The sequence below is a fragment of the Saccopteryx bilineata genome, chromosome 7, assembly GCF_036850765.1.
Source record: "Saccopteryx bilineata isolate mSacBil1 chromosome 7, mSacBil1_pri_phased_curated, whole genome shotgun sequence".
Classification (NCBI taxonomy): domain Eukaryota; kingdom Metazoa; phylum Chordata; class Mammalia; order Chiroptera; family Emballonuridae; genus Saccopteryx; species Saccopteryx bilineata.
Window position 1 is genome coordinate 11,498,470 of NC_089496.1, and position 25,453 is coordinate 11,523,922.

At 36.5% G+C, this 25,453-nt stretch overlaps 1 protein-coding gene across 2 annotated transcripts in view; it reads left to right on the plus strand.

Annotated features, from left to right (window-relative positions):
- The window catches only part of MAGI2 (membrane associated guanylate kinase, WW and PDZ domain containing 2), a 1,730,241-nt gene that overhangs the window by 730,367 nt on the left and 974,421 nt on the right, over positions 1 to 25,453 (plus strand). The window lies entirely within an intron of this gene.

Consider the following 25,453-nt stretch of genomic DNA (forward strand, 5'->3'; position numbering starts at 1 on the left):
GTAATAGCCTTGATAGACTGGAGAAAATAAAAGCTTTTCATGATGGGTTCTTTAAAATGAACACCATGATGTAGTAAAATATGTTGTTTTATTAGTCAGAGATTATTCTGTACATACCTCAGTACTTACTTTGGACATTTCATAGTGTTTGGTATGTATTAGATGACCAGTAAACATTTAATAAATATGTGTAGAAACATGTTTAATTACAACAAAACTACAAGGGACTGAGGGATGATAACTGTATCTACTTCATATGTTTGTGAGTCATAAAAGATCTCACTGATAAAATGCGCTGATCTCAGAGTCTGGCACTTAGAAAGTGCTCAATAAATGCTCGTTTTAAAAAATGAAGTTCCAAACAATACAATATACAGATGGTATATTATAGAATTGTATACTTAAACCTATATAATTTTATTAACCAATGTGATGCACAATAAATTCAGTAAAAATTGTGTTTAATATTCAAAAACGAAGTTTCTACTTTGCTTTTGAACTATTTATTCTGAATAACTATTTGCTTGGAGACAAACTAATTTCACAACTTTTAAGTAATATAATTCTCTATACTACCAATAAATGATTATTAATTATTTGAATTGAATGCTATCAATGTATTTCCCTCCCTGGTTCCTATGTGGTTACCAGAGATGAACTCCTTTCTTTTCACATACAAACACAAACAATCTTTTGGGCGGTTGGTAGGCCAGGTATTATCGATAAAGTTCTGAGATAGATAATGACCTCCAACTGTGTACCATCCTGAGTAGCAGAACATGTGTCATTTTCAGTAGCAAAAGTTCAATCATAAGCCTTGTTTTAAATACAGTTCTGAAGTTCTCTTAACTCATTCATCTTGGTTCTTTTCTAGAAGGCCAAAACTAGCGGTCCCTATATGTGAACATGAAGTTTTTCCTTTCTGCTTATTGAAGTAGGGGGTCTTTACATTACATCAGGCAGTGTATTTTCTTGTTTTTAAATAAAACTATGAAAATTTCTGTTGCTGAAAGAAAATATGTTTTGGAATTATTATTCTCAGTGCTTAAATGTCTTACCAAATGGTATGCAAAGGACTCAGAAAGATATACAAGTATTTATTTTTCTCAGTCACTATTGGTTAAGCGTCATCAAAATATAATCAAACATTGTCAGTCAGACCATGCAAAAATAAAACATTAAACCCTATAAATAAAATTGGAATATATTCTGTGGTTTCTCTAAAATTACATTTTTATAGGTCATTTGTATATTTTTATTTCTTTTATCATGTGTTAAGTTCGGTGCCTTCACCATGTCGTTCTTGGAGAGGTAAGTTCAATTTCCTCTGTCACTTAAGAACTTAAAATCCCAATCAAGTATCTTGCAAATGCCTGCCATTGATCACAAAAACTGAGCAAGAAATTTTGGATGCCTTTCTTGTGTGAATTCATTACTCTTATTTTTAAAAATGATGTAAAGCACAATAAAATCATTCTCATGTATCATCAGTACAGAGAAGTGTTCTTATTGTATGATCACTTTTATAGGCAAATATAAAAAGAAAATTAAATGTTAAAAACAAAAAGAAAATAAATGTCATAACCCCATAGGGACCAGAGGAAAGGAGGGCAGAAGGAAAGGGGATGATAGGACAGGATAAACCTGAAGGGAAGGGGGGAGGGCGCTGTAGGGAGGGGGTCAAGGAAGATGTTGAGGGGCATAGGAGAGAGGGAGGAGGTATTTGGGGTCACCCTAGAAGCTAGGTAAACACAATTAATTAAATTTTAAAAAGAAGAAAATAGCCCTGGCCAGTTGGCTCAGCGGTAGAGCGTCGGCCTGGTGTGCGGGGGACCCGGGTTCGATTCCCGGCCAGGGCACATAGGAGAAGCGCCCATCTGCTTCTCCACCCCTCCCCCCCTCCTTCCTCTCTGTCACTCTTTTCCCCTCCCACAGCCAAGGCTCCATTGGAGCAAAGATGGCCCGGGCGCTGGGGATGGCTCCTTGGCCTCTGCCCCAGGCGCTAGAGTGGCTCTGGTCGCGGCAGAGCGACGCCCCGGAGGGGCAGAGCATCGTCCCCTGGAGGGCAGAGCATCGCCCCTGGTGGGCTTGCCGGTGGATCCCGGTCAGGCGCATGCGGGAATCTGTCTGACTGTCTCTCCCCGTTTCCAGCTTCAGAAAAATACAAAAAAAAAAAAATGTATAATAAATAAAACAATCTTTCCTTTTTTTGTCCTGGGACAGTGATGTTAAACCATTTCTTACCTGTGAGAAAGTGCTAGTCGTCAGTAATACCCATGTTCTCCTTTTCTTCTTGGACACAGAGAAGTTAATTCTGGATAATGGATTATGAGCTAAATGGATGACCATTTTCAGGTCTGTCCCATTAAACCTCCACCTGAACAGAAAGAATAACAAGGACCTAAAAGAGAGGGGACCTACAAGATGGAAGGCCTGGATCCCTGAATGACTACATGGATCACAATCCCTCCTCCCCACCTCCCAGCTCACCCCTCATGCCAACCTGCATTAAACTGTGAGGGACCAATAAGCTTTTGTTGCCTAATGCCACCAGTATTTTGGGATTGTGTGTTATAAAAGTTAGCCTACCCTGACCAATCCAATACCCAATTTTCTATAGAAAATAATATTACTGAGTTTAACCAGAATCCATAGATATTAGAGCTTCTAGATCAATGGATTCTTAATAAATTAAATAGTGATGGGACCTTTAAAAAATTTATGATAGAAAAATAATCATACCAAGGGCTAAGGGTAAGTTTAATGAAATTGCATAACAAGTATTGAGATTTATATTTTTATGTAATGGAAAATCTATTTTCAAGTGTTCTAAATAGTAAAATAAACCTTTCTGCCCAAAAGAAATGCTGATTTCCATTACTATGTTGATTTTTTGTAGCTCATATTCTTCATGGACTGCAACACTCAGGAAATGTTCTATGGGAAATGTTGATCCCACAGAGAGCTGGTAATTAATAGAAAATGTTCAAACCTGGTATAATTTGGGTAAGAAAGGCAGAGAACAGCACCACTACACAGTGTCAATCAGCAACCTGAAGCATATGCGAGCAAAGCATTTCTTAGAAATTAAGACTCCACTAACCTTCATAATAAATTTTAAGGAAGAACGAAAGCAAAGATTTGCACCCACATATAGAAAGCCAACGTTCTCCTCAGATTATCCCTCATAACAAAGCAGTAATGAAGCACACGCAGACAAAAGTCCAAACTGGGATAAATCTCTCTCTAAGCCACATAGGTGAAGGGTTTTTAACACTTTCTTGAAAATATATAATTAAACAAACAGCACAACCCATATGTATTACAGAAAAAAAAAAAAAACTCTATTTCCATTTGCCCCTATGATAAGAGCATCATGATTCCTGAAGCTGAATTTAGTTTAATATATCTGCTTTATGGAATTTAAAGTCTCTAAACCTTATTTAAAATACATTAAAGAAAAAACAGTTGTTAAGTTGGTCCTTGTCCAAGATAGGTTGCTTTTTACGGCTGTGTGATACAGATAAGAAGCCTCAACTTTAACTCTGATTACGTGTATACCCAAGATAAGGCAACCCTTTATTTCAACAGTTTCAGTGTTTTAAGTGGGAGTTTTACTCTTGGAAAACTTATTATTTCCATAGAACACAAAAATTGATTATTAACAGTAATAAATATATGAGGCTTAAAATTTCTTAAGTATGCATAATCAAATTATTTTAAGGGTTAAGTTTTTAAGATTTTTTAATTGATTTTTAGAAAGAAGAGAGAGAGAGAGAGAAGGGGGAGGAGCAGAAAGCAGCCGCTGGAGCACTTCCTTCTCATTTGTGCCTTGCTGGGCAGGCCTGGGTGACCTGAGCGTTCCTGAGCAATGCTCCATCCACTGCGTCTGCCGCCACGGGTCAGGCTGAAATAAAATTTTAAAAAACAAGATATAAATATTCCTTTAGAAGATTCTCATTTTCATGAACTGGACTAGAAAAGCTGTCTTGAAATAAGGTCAGTAAAGTTTAGACTGAGAAACTATCTTCTTACTTGGTCAATCTCTGACAAGCAGCAGCTTTTTCATGGATATTTCACTACTTTCAATTTTTTCATTGACAATTTTATGACCAAAAAACTCTGACTATGCCTGACTTGTGGTGGGGCAGTGGATAAAGCATAAACCTGGAATGCTGAGGTTGCCGGTTCAAAACCCTGGGCTTGCCTGGTCACGGCACATATGGGAGTTGATGCTCCCTGCTCCTCCCCCTTCTCTCCTCTCTCTCTCTCTCTCTCTCTCTCCCTCCCCCTCTCTAAAATGAATAAGTAAAAATCTAAAAAAATAAAACAAAAGAAACTCTGACTAGTAAATTATAGGGTGGGGGTGAGAAGGTGAAAGGTAGTTTCTATGGTAATTCCTCTTCTTAAGTGTTTCTTGCTCTACCATTTCACTAAGAGCTTCATTGCTGAGCTCCTGAGACTAAATGGAATTCTTTGAATGCAATTCCCAACCAGCTCAGCTGAGCCATCACCAGGGACTAGCCAGGTAATGAATGTGGCCAGGGGAATTTACCAGTGTGTGAGCCCTCACTGATCCTTAGTTCTACTGTCACTTTTTGATCATTACCAAGAGGATCACTCAGTATAAGAAAGATTATAAGATGTGTAGTCACAAGTTATAAACTGGAAACCACTCACATTTCAGAATACCTTATTGTCAAATATCTTGTGCTTTTTAGTTGCAAGTAGCATCTATTTTTTTATATTATAGGACACAGATGTTATAATAAATTCACATTTTAAAAAGCCCTAATTTAGAACTGCAGGGAAAAGATAAATCACATCTAGTCCAAACTCCTGTATGAGACAGGAGTCCCCAGAAGGTGTTCATTGATCCTATTAATGAATATGAGCAATATTTCCTGAGGCAGGAAATATATTTTATACACCATTACCAACTGAACAACTATGTTATTTCCATTTCTTGGTCTTATGGGCTCATTTTACTGACTCAAAATTAATTATAATTTGACTTCTATTTTAAGAAATGTTTTTGTAATATTTAAATATGACATTAATTAATAAAATAACTTGTTTTTTATTTTACTAACCAACAAATATTGAATATTTATCAAATGAGTTTTCTAAATCTATTGAAATGATCACATTTCCTCCTTTGCCCCGTCATCATGGTAAAACTATATTAATAGATTTCCAAAAATCAAACCATGTATTTAGTCAGAATATCCTAAATTAGGCTTTAAAAACAAAAATTCCTCTAACTCCATGATTTAAAATAGGATTCATCACACTTGGGACTATTGACATTTTGGTTAATTCTTTGTTATGGAGGGCCATCCTTATGCATGGTAGGATTTTTAGCATCATCCCTGGCCTCTATTCACATAAAAGCAATTAACACACACCCCATATAAGTTGCAGCAACCAAAAATGTTTCCAGACTTCATCAAATGTTCTTTTGTGTTTTAGGAATGGGAGGTGGTAGTTGCTCTCAATAGAAACCCATTGCTTTAAAACAGTGAAGTTTTGTATTCATTCACAGTACATGTCCATCAAAGATCAATTGAAGTCTCTCCTTTATATCCCTCTTCTGGGTTCTTCAGGCTGATAGATCTGCCACCATTTGGACCTTTGCAGGACCCAGTGGCAGAAGAAAAAAAGAGAGGATGTACAAACTTCTCACCAGCACTTTAAACTTATCCCCGGAAATGACAAAGGTCACTTCTAATCTCATGAATTTGGCCCAAGCAATCACATCTAATTTCAACTGAGATGTGTGCTAGTGCCTAAAAGGCAGGGAGCCAGTTCTATTGGTGACCTGACGTAGTAACGTCACATTATTTTAGGAACCGTTTTGAAGTGTAAATTCTAGCTCAGGCATATTTTCCCAGAAGAAGTGTAAACAGTACATCATAAGACTGAAATCCTCTTACTGAGTCTGTTTTGTTGTTCATGCCCACAGACCGACAGGGAGGTTGTATTGGGTTGATGTATTTTTTATTGCTCTTTCACTGTATATGAATTACTTTTTTTTTTCAGTTAACCATTTATGCACAGGAAATTCACAGCATAATATCAATATTTGTGATTTTGGTTATTTAAACAATGTGTATGAGAAATATAAAAAACAAACCATCAAAAAACTGCACAAGGAAATCTAAATCAGTACTAATGAAATATCTTCATTCTTTATTATGTACAGTTTAAATTTCCCAGTTAAGGGAGTAGATAGAATATGTTCCTCCCAGCTCTGTAACCACAGCCTCTTCCACAGTTGTTTTTTGTCTGGGGCTCTTTGCCTCTTCTCTTCTCCTTTGATGAAGTTCTACAGTGGTGACACTGTTATCAAGCTTGCCTACACTTAAAAAGTGCAACTGTAGAAAATTATGTAATATGTTATCCAAACAAATTTGTGCAAAGAACCTGACCAGGCAGTGGCACAGTGGATAGAGCATCAGACTGGGACATGGAGGACCCAGGTTCAAAACCCCAAGGTCGCCAGCTTGAGCACGGGCTCATCTGGTTTGAGGAAGGCTCACCAGCTTGAGCCCAGGGTTGCTGACTTGAGCAAGGGGTCACTCAGTCTGCTGTAGCCCTTCACTCAAGGCACATATGAGAAAGTGAACAACTAAGGTGCCACAACAAAGAATTGATGCTTCTCATCTCTCTCCCTTCCTGTCTGTCTATCCTTCACTGTCCCTCTCTCTGTCTCTGTCACACACACACACACACACAAAAATTGTGCAAATAAAATATATAGATTGTAATTGCATTTTCAGAGTATTTTAGGGCTGGAAACTAGACACATTGTTAGACAAATAACATTTCTGATACAGTCCTCAAGGAAGTAATGCTGTCATAATATTGAATATAAATAAGCTACTCAAAGTTACAGAGCCAGAAAGGGCTAATGTCTGCATTCAAACTTAGCCCAAACTAGTTCAACTTTCTCATATTTTTCACTAAAGTTATGTTATAGGTATTATGGTAAATATAGGCTTGTTCCTAATTACATATTTTACTTTAGATAGTTTGGGATAAGCATTTTATTAAATTACAATAATGAAAAGATGCATGTTTACTTTGTGAGTTAGTAATGTATGTTCACTATGGAAAACTTAGAAAACAGAGAATTATACAAGGAGAAAAGGATTCAGCAGAAATCTGTCCATAAAGAGCAGAGCATTGTGGAATCTGGTATACAACATTCTAAAAAGAAAATAGGAATACTTTTTTATATTCTAAAATATAATTTGAATAACTACAAAATTTTCCATTTTAGAATCACACGACAGTAATCTAACAGGCCCTCTTTTTTTGTGTGTGTGCACATCAAGATTGTTTCTAAAGGTTGGCTATTAAAAGTGCTATAATGATATTCTGCTATATACTTTTATGTCCATCTGTGACTATTGTATTAAGATAAACTATCAAAAGACAGCATATATGATCCTAGGCTTTACATACACAATCTTAAAATGTATAACAGAAAAATTTACTAAATTGTACTGCTAGCAATACTGGAGATTCCTAAGTAATTTCTCCAGTATAAGCAATAATAATTTATATCTCCCAAAACAAAATTATTACCTTATTTTGACTTGCATCTCTTTGATTATTAGTACATGTAAACTTTTTAAAGTTTTTATTTATTTATTTATTTTTACTACTGCGATTTCTTTCTGTCTGAGTTATTACCTCCCTTTGCCCACATTTCTATTGAGGAGGACTCTCCCACGGGACTTCTATTGTAACACCATACTCTGACCTGTTATTTTCTCTTAGCACACCAGTATTGCATTTTGATTAATGTTTAGAAAGTTGCCCCATTTTTTGAAGTTAGTGCTTCTAATCTCTTAGTATTATAGATTTCTAGAATATAATGTATGCGGTCAGACGTCTTGGATTTGAATCAAAGCTCAAATACTGAGCTACACATCGAACTTTGGATAAGTTACTTCATTCCTGATGCTTAATTATTTTATTTTATTTTATTTTATTTTTTGTAAAACAGGTATAATAATTTCCCTTGTGATACCGGCATGCACAGGACTTGATGTAGTAAATACTTAGTACCCTTGATTTTTGTTTGCATTGCTGTTGGACTTATTATTAAACATGATGATACGGAGCTAGGAAAGCAAAGTGGTCCATTAACTAAACTTCATCAGGGTTCTTCTTTAACATTTATGAATCTTTTGTGCTTTGTTACTCTGCTTTTTATCAATAGTGCTTAACCTCAAAGGAGGGAGTCTAATGCTATATATAAATAATAGAGCAGGTATTTTTAAAGGAGTAATGTCTTACATCATGTCTCAAATAACCAAGTAAGGCAATAATTCTTGTGCTTGTGTGTATTTTTTACTTATTTTTCTTTTATGAAACATCTCACTCTCTAGCAAAGAATTTCTAACTTTTAAGGGAGGCTCAGAGACACATGGAAAAACATTGATTTGACTAATTTAGTGACCCCAGAACAAACACAAGGACAAAAAATAAACTAAGAAAACCCAAGCTGTCCAGAACTAAGATTACCAGAAGTGAAAAAATACACTTGATTTATTTTACTGGATAAGTAATATTATTTTATGCAAAACATATATTTTCTTAAATTAGCTATCTGTAGATCTATCTATTGATTTGTTGATTGATCCCTTCCCCGATATTTGTATCAAGAGATTAAATCATCAATATAGACCTGTAGTGGCACAGTGGATTAAATGCCAACCTGAAATGCTGAGGTCACTGGTTCGAATTTCTGGTTTGAAACCCTGGGCTTGCCTGGTCAAGGCACATAGAAAAGCAACTGCTATGAGTTAATGCTTCCCACTTTTTCCCCACTCCTTGACTCTCTCTTTCTCTAAAAATAAAAAATAATAATAGTAATTATAAATAGAAAAGAAAAAACTTGATTGGCCCTGGCCAAATGGCTTGGTTAGAGCATAGTCTGGAAGCACAGAGGCTGCTGGCTTGATCCTCAGTCAAGGCACATATAGAAACAAATTGATGTTCCTCTCTTTCTCTCTCTCTAAATCAAATAATGAAAATTTAAATAAAACATCAATATATATTCTTAAGTATATTTCCATGTTTGCAATTATTAAACAGGTGGGTGGCTATTTCTGCCTCCCATATGGGACCTGCTTGTAACAAATTTTTATTTAAAAGAAGTATATCCTGACTAGGACAACCAAACACATTATTTTGATGTTTTAACAGATCCCAGGTAGACTTTATGTGCTAACCAAAAAAGGGCTCAAAAGAGTCCCTGTATAAGTCTAGTAGAATGTTCCACATGTTTGAAGGGTAATGAAGTCATGGTAACAGTCAATACCATTCATCTTCCACGGATTTTAAACCTTTGCTGAGAAAACAAGTACCAGTAAGAGGAAATTATTGGCTATTTAGAAAATTGAAGTCAAATTTAATGGATTCTGCCATTAACCGAAATTGAATGATTTTTTAAGTTGTTTCCCCAAGATGAACAAAGAATAAATCAAATACATGTTTGTGAAACTTAGGTAGCTCAAACTACTGTTCCTCATAACCATATTATCCTAGGGGTTTTTTATTCTACTTAAGTCTTAGGAACAAGATGATAGACAGATAGGAGGTTTTTATCCTTTTGGAGTTTACAATATAATGAAAGTATTTTTTTAAAAAAGTGAACAAACACAAATGAACACAATAAATAAAAACAACTGTTATCAGTGCTGAGAAGAAACCGACAAAGGGCTGAGACAGAGGACCGGGGAGCCTACCCTGGATAGGAGGCTAGAAGCTGAGGGAAGGCCAGCGAGGCCTGGACAGTGACCCAAAAGGAGGAAGGAGCTCATCTGGGTTTGCAGGGACAGACAAGCTACATCTGACATGGCCTTTGGGAAGAAAGGGAATTGGATTTTATGTCAACTGTGATGAAAAGTTCTTGAAGGGCTTTAATCAAGGAAGTAACATCATACGAGGATATTTTAAAGAACACAATGACTATATTCAAACAGTAAGAGGAAACAAGACTTAAATGACATTATTAGTGGGAATCTTCTGTAAGGGAAAAGGAACCCCTGAATAGGAAAGTGTGAAGTGTAGCACTTTCTTAGCTTACTTCTGAATTGGAGTATACATCTTTGAGTCATATACATTAAGGTGAATTATACTCAGTGTTTTTCTTTTAATGGGCAAAGATGGGTGTCCATAATGCAAATGAAGAACTGAAGAGATTGCACAGAAGGTCAGTCAAGGGCAAATTAAGGAAATTTGTAAGATGCTATGCAGCTGGACTGCCCTAAAGTTAAAACAAGAATAGAAGGAATAAAAATACAGTAAAATAGAATGGAATAAAATAATATAAAATGGATATGATGGATGGAGTAACCTGAAAGCTACAAGAAATATAAATCTGCATTTTGATTGGTCTCATATACAAAAAAAAAAGCTAAAACTCTAGAATAAGTAAGGTTATAAGTATATATTGGTGATAAATAAGCCACAGAGGAGAATTTTTTTAATAAAAAAGGAGTGTACCACATAAACATTTTTTATTACCATTTGGCCTTTATATGGGTGTGGGGAGAGGAAATATGCAGTTTTTCTTCTAGTAAAGCATGGTAATTTGATTCCATGAATTATATGTACACTTGTTTTTATAGAGAACCTCTTTAAAGGTGACCACTGCAGTGCAAAGCTTATCAGGGTCCTTCAGGGTCCATCTGCGTCTTGGCATCACATGCAGGATATGATTTCTTTATTCCTGAGTTAAGCAAAGATAAAGAAGAAACAGAATGAAGAAAATGAGAGCTCACTTGGTTATAACTAGGTTTTAAGAAACTAGAAAATATGACCAAGTGACACTGGAATTTGTTTTCAGTTTATTTTAGTGCTTAAATTTTTATTATAGAAAATTTCAAATATGTGGATAGTAAATAGAATAGTATAACAAACTCTATACATCACCAGTGCTGTCAATTGTCAACATTCTGCCATTTGTTTATCATCTAGACCTCCACCCACTTTTCACACCATCTTGAAAACTGTTGCTTTTTGCAATTTGAGAGTTTAAAATGTGTTTTGTATGTTTCTACAACACTAATTCTTAATAAAGAGATATTATTATATAGCAAACATTATCTAGCATTAGTTTATTTATAGCTAATATTAACTAGAGGATTTGATAGCCATTGAGGTAAAACAGAAAATTCTTTTTTTGTGTGTTGCTTGTGTTTTAAATATTAAGTGACTTGCATCTTTAAATGAGTCCTGGAAAAAGAAGGTTTGAGGACTCTTCTGCTAACTGTTACTGTGACCTTAATTGCTCTGTGACTCTGCTTCTCATTTGCAAATCAAGACATGAATGTGATACTCCCCAAAGTAAGTCCTTATTCCCCAGTGGCTTATACTGCTCTTTACAAAAAAATGGCCTCTACATTCCTCATCACTTAGCCAGTGCCTGACCTGCTCTTCAAGACAAGGCATAGTTCCCAATTTCCATCCTGTTAGTAGATCCAATCTGATTCAATTTAACCAGTGCTTACCAAGGGCTGATTACTTGCCAGACACGCTTCTAGGCATTGGAGATTCGGAAGTAAACAAAACCTGACCCAGATCCCTGCCTTATTAAGTGAGGTGCCATACATTCAAGTGAGCCACATAGTGAAAATGATAAATAATTTAAATATGTAATAATAAGCAGTGTGTTAGGTAATAAGTGCTAAAGAAAAAATAGAAAAGTAAAAAAAAAAAATGAAGTGTGTGTGTGGTGGTTGGGTAATGAGGGATTAAAGTTAGGTGGGATGGTCTTAAAGGGCCTCATTTTAGAAGGTAAATTTGGAACCAAGTTCTGAAAAAAATAAGAAAGCTAGTGATGTCCATATCTAGGTGAAGAGCATTCTGGGCAGAGGGAACCTTAATTGCAAAGATCTCATGGTAGAGTCGGCCTGCTGTTTTAGAAGGACCATGAAGAGGCCGTTGTAGCCAGAACCCAGTGAACAAAAAAGAGTAAGGTGTTGGTAATGGCCAGCAAATTGTGAGGGGCCTCATAAGTCATGTTATAATATTGCTTTTTACTCTGAGTGAGATGGGCAGTATTTAGGATAAAAAAAAAACCTGATAGGATTGGATTTATGGTTGTGGTTTTTCTTGTATTTGTTTTTGTTTTTGTTTTGAGACAGAGAGAGTCAGAGAAAGGGATAGACAGGGACAGACAGACAGGAATGGAGAGATGAGATACATCAATCATTAGTTTTTTGTTGCATGTTGCGACACCTTAGTTGTTCATTGATTGCTTTCTCATATGTGCCTTGACCGCGGGCCTTCAGCAGACTGAGTAACCCGTTGCTGGAGCCAGTGACCTTGGGTCTAAGCTGATGAGCTTTGCTCAAACCAGATGAGCCCACACTCAAGCTGGCAACCTCAGGGTCTGGAACCTGGGTCCTCAGCATCCCAGTTCGATGCTCCATCTACTGCACCACTGCCTGGTCAGGCTGGATTTATGTTTTAACAAAGTCAATGCTCTGGCTAAGAGGAGAACAGAAATGAGGAGACCAATTAAGCTACTGCCACAATCCAAATGAGATATTAGGGAAGTTTATTGGTCATGTAAAAGACAGAGTGAAGGAATGAATTAGACCAAAGTGTTTTCCAAGTACAGGGAAGCATAGAGCTACTCTTTTTGTTTGTTTGTTTTGGGGTTTTTTTTGTATTTTTTCTAAGTGAGAAAAAAGTAGGGGGATACAGAAAGACAGACTCCCACATGCACCCGACCGGGATCCACCCGGCGTGCCCACTAGGGGGCGATGCTCTGCCCATCTAGGCTGTTGCTCTGTTGCAACAGGAGCCATTCTAGTGCCTGAGGCAGAGGCCATGGAGCCATCTTCAGAACCCTGGCCAATTTGGCTCCAATGGAGCCTTGGCTGAGGGAGGGGAAAAGAGAGATAGAGAAAGGAGAGGGGGAAGAGTGGAGAAGCAGATGAGTGCTTCTATTGTGTGCCCTGACCAGGAATCAAACCCGGGACTTCCACACACTGGGCCGATGCACTACCACTGAGCCAACTGGCCAGGGCTGTTTAATGCTGCTTTTAACAGAGAGAGAGGAGTCTCTTGGGTGGGGGGGGTTCTGGGTATAATAGTGCTTAAGTAACTACCACATATAATACACATGCAACCCATAAATGTCCAGTAGACCTTTCTCTCTGTGCCTCTCCACTTGCCTCACTGTGTCTCTGCTTCACCATTTCTCTGGGGTCCCTCTCTGTCTCACATTCTCAACGTGTAGGGTATGAAACATCAACAAGGGAAGTATCCAGGCATAATTTGCAGAGGATGAAAAAGAAATTGTTTAGCCCTTGTCCTTCAGTATTATTGTGGGACCCTTCAAGTTTTTTCTAAAACTGCATAATAATTCCAAATTGAAATAGATCATAAAGAACATCTTGTCCTAGTTTTTACTTTATAGATATAGACACTTAGATCAAATAAGTTGGATGACTAACTTACAGGACAGAAAAGAGGAGGAATAAATAACCTGGCTTTCTCAAATGCAAGGAGTAAAGATATGCCCAGGAGAGGAGCAATTATGTGAGTAAATGACATAGTTTTAAATCCCAAAAAAGAAAACAAATAACAGAGTACCAAAAAACCCCAAAATTCTATATACATGCCCAGAAAAGACAAGTGAGTGGTATCAAAGGCAGTATTTTTGACACGATGGCAAAGCAAACAATTCATCGTGCAAAGATTTTGTTAATAGTTTTCCAATTTGATAGGTTTTTAAAAATATTTATCATTAATTTCTTTTCATTAATATCTCAGGATTTTTTCAAATTTGTAGAAGTTAGAATTGAATACTGATATAATTTTGTACTATTAGTCTGAACAACTAATAAAGATGATTTCCAGAATAAAAGTATTAATTCTTTATTTTGTTTGCAAACTCACACTTGCATACATTATTTACTTTTAAATTAATTAACAAGGAGAAAAACAAAATTAAAAGTATTCTTCTTATGTAGACTTTTATATTATTTTAAAATATTTTAATTAGTGTCATTTTGTCTTGATTTTCCAAAGTTTAATGATCGCTTCAAAAGTATATTGTAACAAAGCTCTAGGGGTGATAACTTCATTATTCTTTTGGTTAGTTGGAATTTTTGTGTACATTTAACATTAATAAACATATAAATGTTGGTAAAGGTTTATAGACACATTATCCCTCATCACTTTATATATAAGTATAAAGAAAAAGGCCTCTGTTTATCTAAACGCAGGCACTGTGCCTAGCTAGAACCTTCAGAAAGATGCAAAATACTAGTTCTTAACTATTGCATTACTTAGTGGTAAGAAAAATACAGGGAAAAAATAAAAGAAAAGCTTGGTTTATGCTTAGTCTTAACCTGAGTTTCAGTTTTTAATTGAAAAACTGTTTTATTATACTTGCCTTAGCTACCTGATAGGGTAGTTATAATGATCAATTGAGACAATAAGATAATGCCTTTGAAAGTTCCTTGATACAGTATGAGAATGGTAGTAGTATGAGCTTTCAGGAAACATGGTCAACTTCTCTTTTCCCTGATTCACAAAGATTATCTTAGACTCAATCAAAGAAGGAAAGGAGTGTTTCCATGTTCTTTAAATGAAATCTGTGTCTATATGCTTGACATTTTAAAGAAGTAGGCCACATCCTGTGTGCTAGAAAAGAAATATAGTTTTTCTCAAATTCCTAAAGTTAAATGTGATTTCACTACAGCAAAAAATTTTCTATTTATTAATGAGCACAGGTGTTCATTGACACAGCACTGTTCTTGAAAACCTTAGACCTAGGACTGAGCACTGTGGGCGTGTATGCTGAAGAAGAGAGTTCCTTAACCTGAGGGCCAGAGATTGGCACCTCGTAGATTCACCCATTGTAATTCAATTACATTTGATTGAATTCCAATGGAGAAAATCCATAGGGTGCAAAGCTCCAAAACTCTCATACAGTGGAACTTCCTTCCCAAAACACTAAAAATCAATTTAAAAAACTTACTGTTTCCAAAATAGCCCTGTAAATGAGTAGGCTATCAAAGGACAGCTATAATTATGTTCTTTCATAACATTTGAGCACACACACTATACCAGAATGACACGTTTAACCATCTCCAAGTCAAATCAACATCGTCCAAAATAAACCTGACTTGGCTTTATGTCATAAATCATTCTGAAAACATGCTCCTTCCTGCTGTTGGCCTTTTCAGGACTCACTTTAGATTTTATTTTAGCATCAACTTTTTGTTTTGTTATTAAAAATGCTCCGGTCTTTATTCAAGTATGTGTATAAGTCTCTGTAGTCATTGTAATTGATCATCTGGGTGATTTTATCTTCAACAGCAGTGTTAAGATGACCAATTAACCTATATGTATTAATGAGTATCTATTATTTTCTGTCTAGGTACTCTGTGGGATATAAAAGCATAAAAAACATAGTTTTTAGTTTCAATGTGTTTGCAAACTAATAGGAAGATGAGAATAAAAACAGAAAAAATGTAATACAGTAAGAGTCATGTTAGAGTATAGTCAAAATTCAAGAACTGACATGAGAAAAGGAATCTCATTTACAGAATTAAAATCTCCAAGAAAGACCTAAGAAAATGTATTTATATATAATATATATTATATATATATATAATATATATATTTATTTATTTATTTTAGAGAGATAGAAATCTGTTCTGTATGTGCCAGACTGGTGATCGAACCCAAAATCTTTGCATATAGGGACAATGCTCTAACTAACCAAGCTATTTGGCCAGGGCAAGAAAATGTATTTTTAAAACTCCCAAAAAAATTTTGAGAGAGAATCAGATTTAGAAGCCTCTTGCATTTTGCTTTTTCTTCTTTCATGTCTCTTCAGAGCAATCTGTTTCGTACTCTCACCGTTTGCAAAAAGTCTTGTAAATACCACCTGCATCAGCCTCTCTCTCCCTGGCCTTATCTGCTTGTCCCTCAGGCAGTCTGTAACACTGTTGATTGTTCTCTCTCTCTCTCTTTGTCTCTCTTCTCTCTTTTCTGACAGTCTTTCTAGTGTTATTAAATGGCTCAAAATCTTTCCCTCACACCTAAAATAATAATGTTCCCTTTTTTATTTTTGATTCCTACTCCCTTCCTGCACTGAGGCCCTGGATGACCCCTAAATTTACCTTTCCTGATCTGACCCCTTTAACATTTCCAACTGGATTTTTGTCAGGTTACCCAAAATCAAAATTGATCAAAAACAAACTCATTCCTTCTCTACCCCTTTATCAATGGACTAACCCATTCCTCACTGACTGTAGGATGTAAGGTGGGGGCGAGGGGAGCAAGTGATGTGTGCAGGAACAGGGAAAAGTGAGAAGGGAAATCCGCTAGACCCAAGCTAAGAATCCGTTACCCCCCAATTGCCCTTGTACGTGACCATGTATCTGCTTGTTTATTAAGACTTGTTTGTTCTACCTCAAGAATTTATCATTCCTTCTCCTCTCCTCTTACTCTGCTGCCGTATTAGAAGCCCTCACCTCATTGCTAATACACTCCTGAGTTGCAGGAGTCTCAGTTTGACTCAATTTTGTGCTATTTTTAACTTAATTAGATAGATATAAAGTCTATTTCTTAAATTGACAATCTAAAATTTAGAGACCTCAACTCTTGATGAAATCAAATCATGCTTTTATTGTAATGGTTTTTTCATCATTTATGAAGTTGTCTAAAACTTAGGGCAATGTGGAGTTTTAAAGAACCATGTAGGAAAAAATTCCAAGGGGTTATCTAAGTTAAGTCTTCCTTTAGTAAGAAAAAGAACAATTAAAAAGTGATGATTTACATTGTGTTCTTGAAGATTTCAAAGCAAAAATTCTTCACTGTGTGATGTACAGTTTCTTTCGGCCATCTGTTCTGGTACTACTATGCTAATAGTGAAGACATTCTCCCTGATGGTCACATCTTTGCTTTAGTATCGTCCGTCCTGAAGCATTATTTTTTCTATTATAAAAACATTATTTCTTATTTTAATTTCTAATGCATTTTTACTATGGTTATCCTCAGATCTAAGTATATTGTGCTGTACAAAACAATAAACAAAATTTTTTCTCCCCTTTATCATAATTTTTTAAAGGGGAAGTGTTCCTCAATTCAATATCATTTTCCTTTAAATAGCTGTGATGTTTTAAAGTTATTTTTTTCTTTTTCTTTATTTAGTAGGTGGGCAGAAATATCTGCCCATTTATGTGGGCAATAATTCAAGCATTTGTGCAAATTTTCTTACATAGAATACTCTTCACACTTAACCTTCTGTTCTGTTCTTATGACTGCCTCCTACAATCAGAGGAAATGAGTGAGATAAAGTAAATTGTCTCAGCAATCAGAAGTCATTCCTCAAACAATCTACCTGAATATCATTTGGGAAGCAGTCTACACAAATGACAACTCCTCTGCTTGCTCACGGTGCCACGTAAATTATGCATGCAATTTTCTTACAACTTGTCACGCACCTTGCTTTTATTTCAGAAGAAATCAAGCAGTTATGCCATGTAAGATGAGAAATAAGGAATGCAAGGCCATGGGACACTTTTGTTTTTGCCTTTCTGTTCAGGTTTTCCTAACGGCCTTTTGCTGAGACAGTCCTGACAAATCCTGCAATTGTCACCTGCTGGTTTACTGAAGAGGGTGTTCCGTTGAAACCTCACCCATCTCATAAGAAATCTTAAAAAGATTTCACTTAAAAGTGATATAAGAACCAAATAAAGAAAAACAAAGGTCAAGATTGGGAGTTTGGAGGCTTGCTTTTTTCTTATTTGCTGAAATTAAGGACAGATATATTTTGAAGTTTTAAAAGGTACGCTAGTAATCTGCGTAATTGGCCACAGAAGAGAAGCTTTTTAGAGGCAATTGAAACACGTGGCAGTCAGAGTTACTTGAAAAGCCTTTGGACTAATATACTGTCCTGTTATTGTTTATTTCTTTAAACAAATCAAAGTACATTTAGCTCGGTTTCTCGCATCACCGTGTAGAGGCGCTATCACTGGCTGGAGAGAGCCATTTGGGTCCATCTCTTCCCAAGTTCAGTAACTTGGAGTTGACAGCTGAAAATTGGTTATAGCAGCACATTTATAAAAGTTGGTAAATGCAACAAATCAGTGTATTTGTTTGTTTTTTGTTTTCACAGAGCCAGTTGTTAGACACTAGGCAGCACCTTGCTTCCATAGCAGGGCTAGCTTTCCCAAATTGCCATGACTATTGTAATACTCTTCACATTTATCTAAAATATTGATGCGGAGTTGTTCAAAGAATGTTTGATTTGTATATAGTTTTATTCTCAATTTCTGTCCCAGAGGGTGGCAGCATGGTGCAATAAGAAGCACCTGGGGCTCTGTACTAAAAGGTGTTATTATTCCTTGTCTGTCCCCTTGCCTCTTTGATCTTGGCAGCCACTTAAACTCACTGAGCCAGAACTTCTTTCTCTCTAAAGCGGGGATAGTATTACTACCATGGGATTTAAATGGGATGATGTAGGGAAAGCAAGTAGCAGTGTCTGACAAAGAATCAGGTTGAGCCTGAACTGTGGTGGTGCAGTGGATAGAGCATTGACCTGGAACGCTGAGGTCACTAGTTTGAAACCCTGGACTTACCCAGTCAGGGCACATATGAGAAGCAACAAGTAAGCCATAAACAAATAAAGGGAAGCAACTATGAGTTGATACTTCTCATTCTCCTCCCCTCCTGTCTCTGTAATATCAATAAATAAAAACCTTTAAAAAAAAAAAAAGAATCAGGTTGAATAATTGGGAGCCCACACAAGGAGTGTAACCTTAATGAAATTAATATCGAAGGGTCCTCTATAAATATTTTATTTCTTAATCTCATGAAACCAAAATCTATCACCTGGATGAGCTCTTCAGATAAGTACAATATCTTTATTTTGAAGAGAAGGTCATTGACATTAAATGAGTTATTAAAGATGAGTTCTCCCGAATCCTTAATAAAGTTTAACTGAACACTCTCTACTCTCCTATGATAAGGTATCATCTACCTGACCTCTAGGTTGATCATGTAATTATTATTTCTCTCTCTTTTCTCTCCTCCTTTCTCTCTTTTTTGATTACCTTCCCTTCTCTGTATATTTTCAATCTAAATTAGTTTAATTTTGATTTTATTAAGTTGCTCTGGTGCTTTTGGAAAAGTAGATTATTTGACTAAAATTCAGACGAGATTGGGCACGTTCAGGGTGGTATGGCCGTAGATGACTAAAATTCAGATCCTCTGCAAAAGCACATCTTACTTGCATTGTGAACCCTATTAGGGCTGAAAGACACTAATGTAAATGTCAAGTGAACTAGAGAGATGTGAGCAGATCAGGTATCCCATGGAAATGACCCATCAAAGAAAAGAAGCTGTTTAATAGGTGACTGACTACTTAGAAAAATCAAGAAGAAAAGTCCTATTTCCTAAGAGCCTATTATGTGCTAGATTCTGTGTTATCAATTTCATAATTGCATTTACTTCTAGATATTGTATTTTCTATTTTACAGATGAGGAAAATAAGGTTTAAGGACCTTAAGCCATGTTGCCCAGAGTTACACAATCTATTTGTGGTGCAGTTATGATTCAAGACCAGGGTGCCAATCCACTATCCTTTTTTCCAATGTTAAGTTAGTCAAATTGGATAATATATCTCCCACGCTATGCATTTACCTTCATGATTTGAAACTGGGCATTGTAAGAATAAGCTCTGTTGAGTTCAGATTATATAAACAGACATATTTTAGGCCATGGTTTAAAATTTCTAGAAATTGTTTTTAGTTTCTACTTCCAAGGAATGTTTTCACTGTAAGAGATTGTACCAAATCAACTGAGTCACTAAGACAAGAAGTATCCCTACTTCAGGTAACACATGCAAATTTACAGTGTACTGTATTGAATCTTGGTTTTGTTACGAGATGGGACTCAAAATCAGGAAGGACTCCAAAGGGAATAGGGAAAGGCCAGTGAGTGATTTAAAGGACAGAAGAAGGAAAATGGAAGGTAGGGCAGCAAATTGCACCCACTTCACAATTTTGTCTAGTCTCGGCCCAAGCAAAGTGTGTCTTACAAAGCAGGAGACCCAATATATGGCCCATTTATGTCCATTTTTTGGTTCACAAGGTGAAATCCACAAAGGGTTATGAAAAATTGTGAGCCTCTGGATAAAGTGAAAGATCACAGTTCAGCCTGGTTTTCAGAAGTCAGAGTGGAATGACTAATTCTGAGATCAGAAATGCAGATTCATACAGGTCAGTTGTCAATACAGGATTTCATTTATGTCCACTCAGTCCAGAAAGCACTTCTACTTGCACTTTGGTCAGTTGTATGAAGCATATTCTCCTGAGGATGGTTCCTCTGTGATGAATTACCTACAGAGGACTTAAGAATCATCAAGAAGGGCCCTTCCATGCGCAAGTACTGATCCTGAGACCTGTTAATGAAAAGACTCGGAAAGGGGAAATACATTATTTTTTACTTCATTACTGAAAGGTATTTAAGCTTTTGTTTTGATTAGGGCCTATTAAAACATGATAGTGTGTTTTACATTAGGATAATAGACTCAGAATACATACTGTCATGAGTTGAAAACCAGTAAAAGAAACTGCTATAATAAAAACGGAAGCTCCTATTTATTGTGTTCTTATTTAGAGCAGTGCCTGGTACATGATGAGTAATGGTGATAGTAATGAGTAGGGGAAGGATGATGATTATGACAGTGATGGTGGCCATGATGATGATGATGACGATAATGATGATGATGATGATATCAAGGTAATGGTAGTGTTGATTGGTACTGCTGGCATGCCAGGCACTGTGCTTAGCGCTCATATGCATTATTTCATTTATTGCCTGAGAATTCCATGCAACAGATAGCACCACTGTTTTGCAGATGAACAACTTGTCTAGTACCACACAGCCAATAAGTGGTGAAGTCAGGTTGCCAAATCCAGTGTCTTTGACATCATGTATATTTAAAGGCTATTCCTATGGCATCTGCTTCGGCTGGTTAGTCAAGACTAAAAAAAACCCAAAGCAGGAATTTTCTTTTTGCTTTTCTTCTCTTAGAATGGGATAATCATACTTTTAACTACTGCCTATGATAATTATGCATGCATACCCATACATGTAGTAACCATCTTTAAGTAGAGCAGGATACTTTTGACAGTGACTAAAAATGCACTAATTTGGCATAAACAATTTAAAAAGATGATTGCTTTTCGTATTTTTTTAAATGGAAATTGGCATGTAGCCTACGAGCCAGAGATCCAGGCTCTGCAAACAATAACTACATTTTCCAACCCCCCAAAGTAATCTATATGCACTCCCAATGTGCAACCAAGTAATACACCAATCATTTAGTCTACATTCACAAACCATCCAAAGCAGGATTTTTTCCTTTAGGAGCAACAATTTATGTAATTGAAAAAAGAAGACAATTTTCTCAAGGTATGATTGTCTGAGTTTGTAAATGTAATAACTATAATTTTCATTCAGAATTTTTTTCCACAATCAGATAAGTTTGATTTATTTGGTTTGGATTTCATTTAAGCACAATATCCTATCTACTCTTGACATGCACTTATCTGACAAGTACATTGCATACTTAAAGAAAATTTTAAAAATGCAAATCTCAGAATTTAAAGAACTGATCCATAGAAATATTGGAAGTATTTACTTACAAGAAAGGACAGCAATTTATACATATAGGAGGTATAATTGATTTTTAAGAAGAATGGATATTTAGCTTATTGCTAAAATACAAGTGCTGGCTTTGAAAAAAAATGTATGATTTCTACTTTCTGCTTGCCAGGCAGCTATCAGAAATGTCTCAAGAGACCATATATTACAGACCTATAAAGCGTTATATGGAGTTCATGAGAGTTGAATAGCAGTTGGTGCAACTCCCTAATTTGAATAAATCAGTTTTAGCTCTGTAAACTGGAATGAAAGCTACCTAAATTACATTTGATGGTATGCAAAGTAATGGTGCTTTTTACCCCTAAATATCTCTGGATGAGATAGAAAACTGATGGGGATACACAGAATATTTGTTTCCCACATGTTAATAACAACAACAATAATGAAAATAAAAAAATACAAGTCAACATTTATTGAGTACCTAAGTGTTCTAGAAATTGCAGTTAATATATAACATAGATTCTCAAGATAAAATGATGAGATGAGATGGGTCAGGAAACTGAGTCACAGAGAGGTTGAAGGACTTGCCCTGGTCACACAGCTTGAAAGTGACAGAGAGAGGCTTTAAACCCAAGGCTAGAGTCCAACTCCTAAAATTAAGCCTTTAACCAGTATGCAAAAATCAAAAGCAAAACAGTAATAAAATAATATACTAAGATATTCAACTACTAAATATTGTATTCCAGATAATCAGAATATAAAATATGATATATAAACTATACAGCACGGACTGACTTGGATCTAAATCCAGAAACTGCCATTTATTAGTTTTCTGACTTTTGGTGAATTATTTAATGTCTCCAGACTTCAATTTCTTCACTGGTTAAGTGGTAGCAATAGTACCTTTGTAAAGTTATTGTGAGAATTTAAAAAGCACATTTATGTGAGTGTTTTAAATTAGCATTGTTATTCTTAGGGCTGCGGTTGTAATATCAATATATCTTAAGTGTGAACCACACTAGAGAAGGGGTAAATTCGTGTGCATGATGTTAGCGGGGAGTCCATGAAGTGTGGATACACTGGAGATGAAGGAAGGAAGGAAAGGGCAGCTGGTTCCAGGAAGGGATGTCAAAGGCACAGACAGATGTGTGAAAGACCCTGAGGTGAGTGGGAGGGAGTAAATGAGTGTAGCCCGACAGGGCAGAAGGTTTCACATGAGACAAAATAGAAATGAGGTGGCCTAGATTATTATATGTAATTTTTATTTCATGGCACAACATAAGCACATTCATACTATTTTATTCTCGTAAGTATTCTCAACCTTTATGTAGAAGTCACTTATTTTAGTGTAAAACATCATTTGTCTTAATAATGATCCTGAGTATATTGACTCTTTGTGTAACTACCCTTCTATGTCTAATCTCCTGGGACATTTTTTAAAAATAGAGATTCCTGGCCTTCTTCTCTAGATTTGGAGTGAAACCCAGGACTCTATGCATTTACTATATATCACTTGCAGGCCATTCTTATTAGGGAAGTTTGGGAAATACTGCTGTAATTTGCTGTTTGCATTGCTGCCAAAACAATCTTTATAAAACAAATAATTTAGTAGCCAAGGAACCTTAAATAATTTGCCACTGCATATCAGGATTAACCCAAATACTTGGGCAGAACATTCAAGACAATTCACGGCCTGTTCTGATCTACATTTCAAACCACTCTTCTCTAAGCTCCCTGTGTTCCAGTTACACCAAACTGAACACAGGTCTCTGTTTGTTCATGCTTTTTGTGTCTCTTAGCCTGAAATCTCTGCCTTTACTTTCTTACCTAGAAAACGCATTCTTAAATGCTCATTTCAAATGTTACCAATTCTACTGTAACCATCCTGCATCCCAATAAGGAGAAATTTCCTCCCTTATCTTGACCTTCCATAGTATTTTGTATTAACATCTATTGTATGTCAGTGGCACATATTTTCAATTTCTTAAAGGGTCCAGACCCTGTTTTATTTATCTTGTACCCTTCCATGCTTGAAATAGCGCTTAGCAGAAAGGAAGCATTCAGTGAACATGGTTGGATAAATGAATGCACGAGTCAAGATTTATTGTACTTTCTGTCAGTACTTTAGTTTATTCTTTGAGTAACCAAGACGCTCATTACTAAAGCCCTGGCCGGTTGGCTCAGTGGTAGAGCATCGGCCTGGTGTGCAAGAGTCCCAGGTTCGATTCCCGGCCAGGGCACACAGGAGAAGCGCCCATCTGCTTCTCCACCCCGCCCCCCTCTCCTTCCTCTCTGTCTCTCTCTTCCCCTCCCGCAACCGAGGCTCCATTGGAGCAAAGTTGGCCCAGGTGCTGTGGCCTCTGCCTCAGGCGCTAGTATGGCTCTGATTGTGGCAGAGCGATGCCCTAGATGGGCAGAGCATCGCCCCCTGGTGGGCATGCCAGGTGGATCCCGGTGGGGCGCATGTGGGAGTCTGTCTGACTGCCTCCCCGTTTCCAACTTAAGCAAAATACAAAATAAATAAATAAATAAATAAATAAATAAATAAATAAATAAAAATTTTAAAAAGACACTCATTACTTTATTATAACATTTTTACTTATGTATTTTCATCTTTAAGAAGCCTGCTTAAATCAGGATGCTTTGATTTTAATAATAAAATAAATGCAGTCTAGATTTCATGTTCATGCCTCCTTGTTAGAGTAAGGTGGGGCTTCAGAGTTGCCATGCACTGGACTTAGCTCTTCCTCACTCTCTCTCATTGCCAACATTTCACACTTTCAAGGAAAGTGATATCATGGCCAACAAAAAGAAAGACCAAAGGGTGAAGTGGAGGAAAAAACTGGGTAAATTCAAAATGAAGACACTCCATGTTAGATGGAGGAAAGGAAAGTGAAAAAGGAGCTAGTTTGCCTATAAGAGACTAGCAAGTGAATTCCTCTGTTTTTATCCTACAAAACTAGATTTTCTTAAATTGGCCTGTGCCAGCTTCCTTTTTTATGGGAAGATTTTTTTTTTTATTGTCCAATGTTTTGGTGCCAGTTTTTGTAGCACACATTGAAGCTAAATTTTCAGCCAGTTAGCATATAATTTCTTTTAAAAGCCTAAATAGAATCTTTTTCATGTAAGGTAAAGCTTTTAAAACGCAACACAAGCCAGAAGAGTAAATAGCTGTTACTCATTTTCCGTCTACCTGAGCAGTGTTTATGGCGGGGCTGGGTGTTAGCTGGAGGGCCCGGCCCAGCAGCACGTACAGGGCTCTCCTGCATCGCTCCCGGGAGAGTGCGAGCCTGTTTGTGTAAGACTGAGACTTTATCTTTTGAGGGGTGCGACTCTGTGTCAGCCCCCTCCTTCCTCTTCCGCTGATGCACCAGTCTCATCGTGCTCTTGAAATTAAGAATCCATGCATGTAACACTAAAGGCTAAGAGATTCCTCTTTTGATATTTGTTCTCACCAAACCTATTGATCCTCCTCCTAATTACCTATCGTTTAGCTTTATAAAGTATTTTTATCTTGAGTTCTTCAAGCACTTTATGGGGATTATCTCCTTTTTCTTTGCAGTATTTCTAAGAGCAGAATGTATATTGTTCCTATTTAATAGTAGAGATAGGGGAGATGCTCCCCACTGGGTATCAAAAAATTTGGAGCAGGAAACAAAATGGTAGCAAATTCACTGTTTAGGGTGGAGGTGAAATTTCTTTCAACACTATACAAGGTCAACACAAGTTTTTCCAGTTGCTTCTGTACCTGGAGCCTGAGTGGTATCTCTACCTTGACATCCTTCTCTGA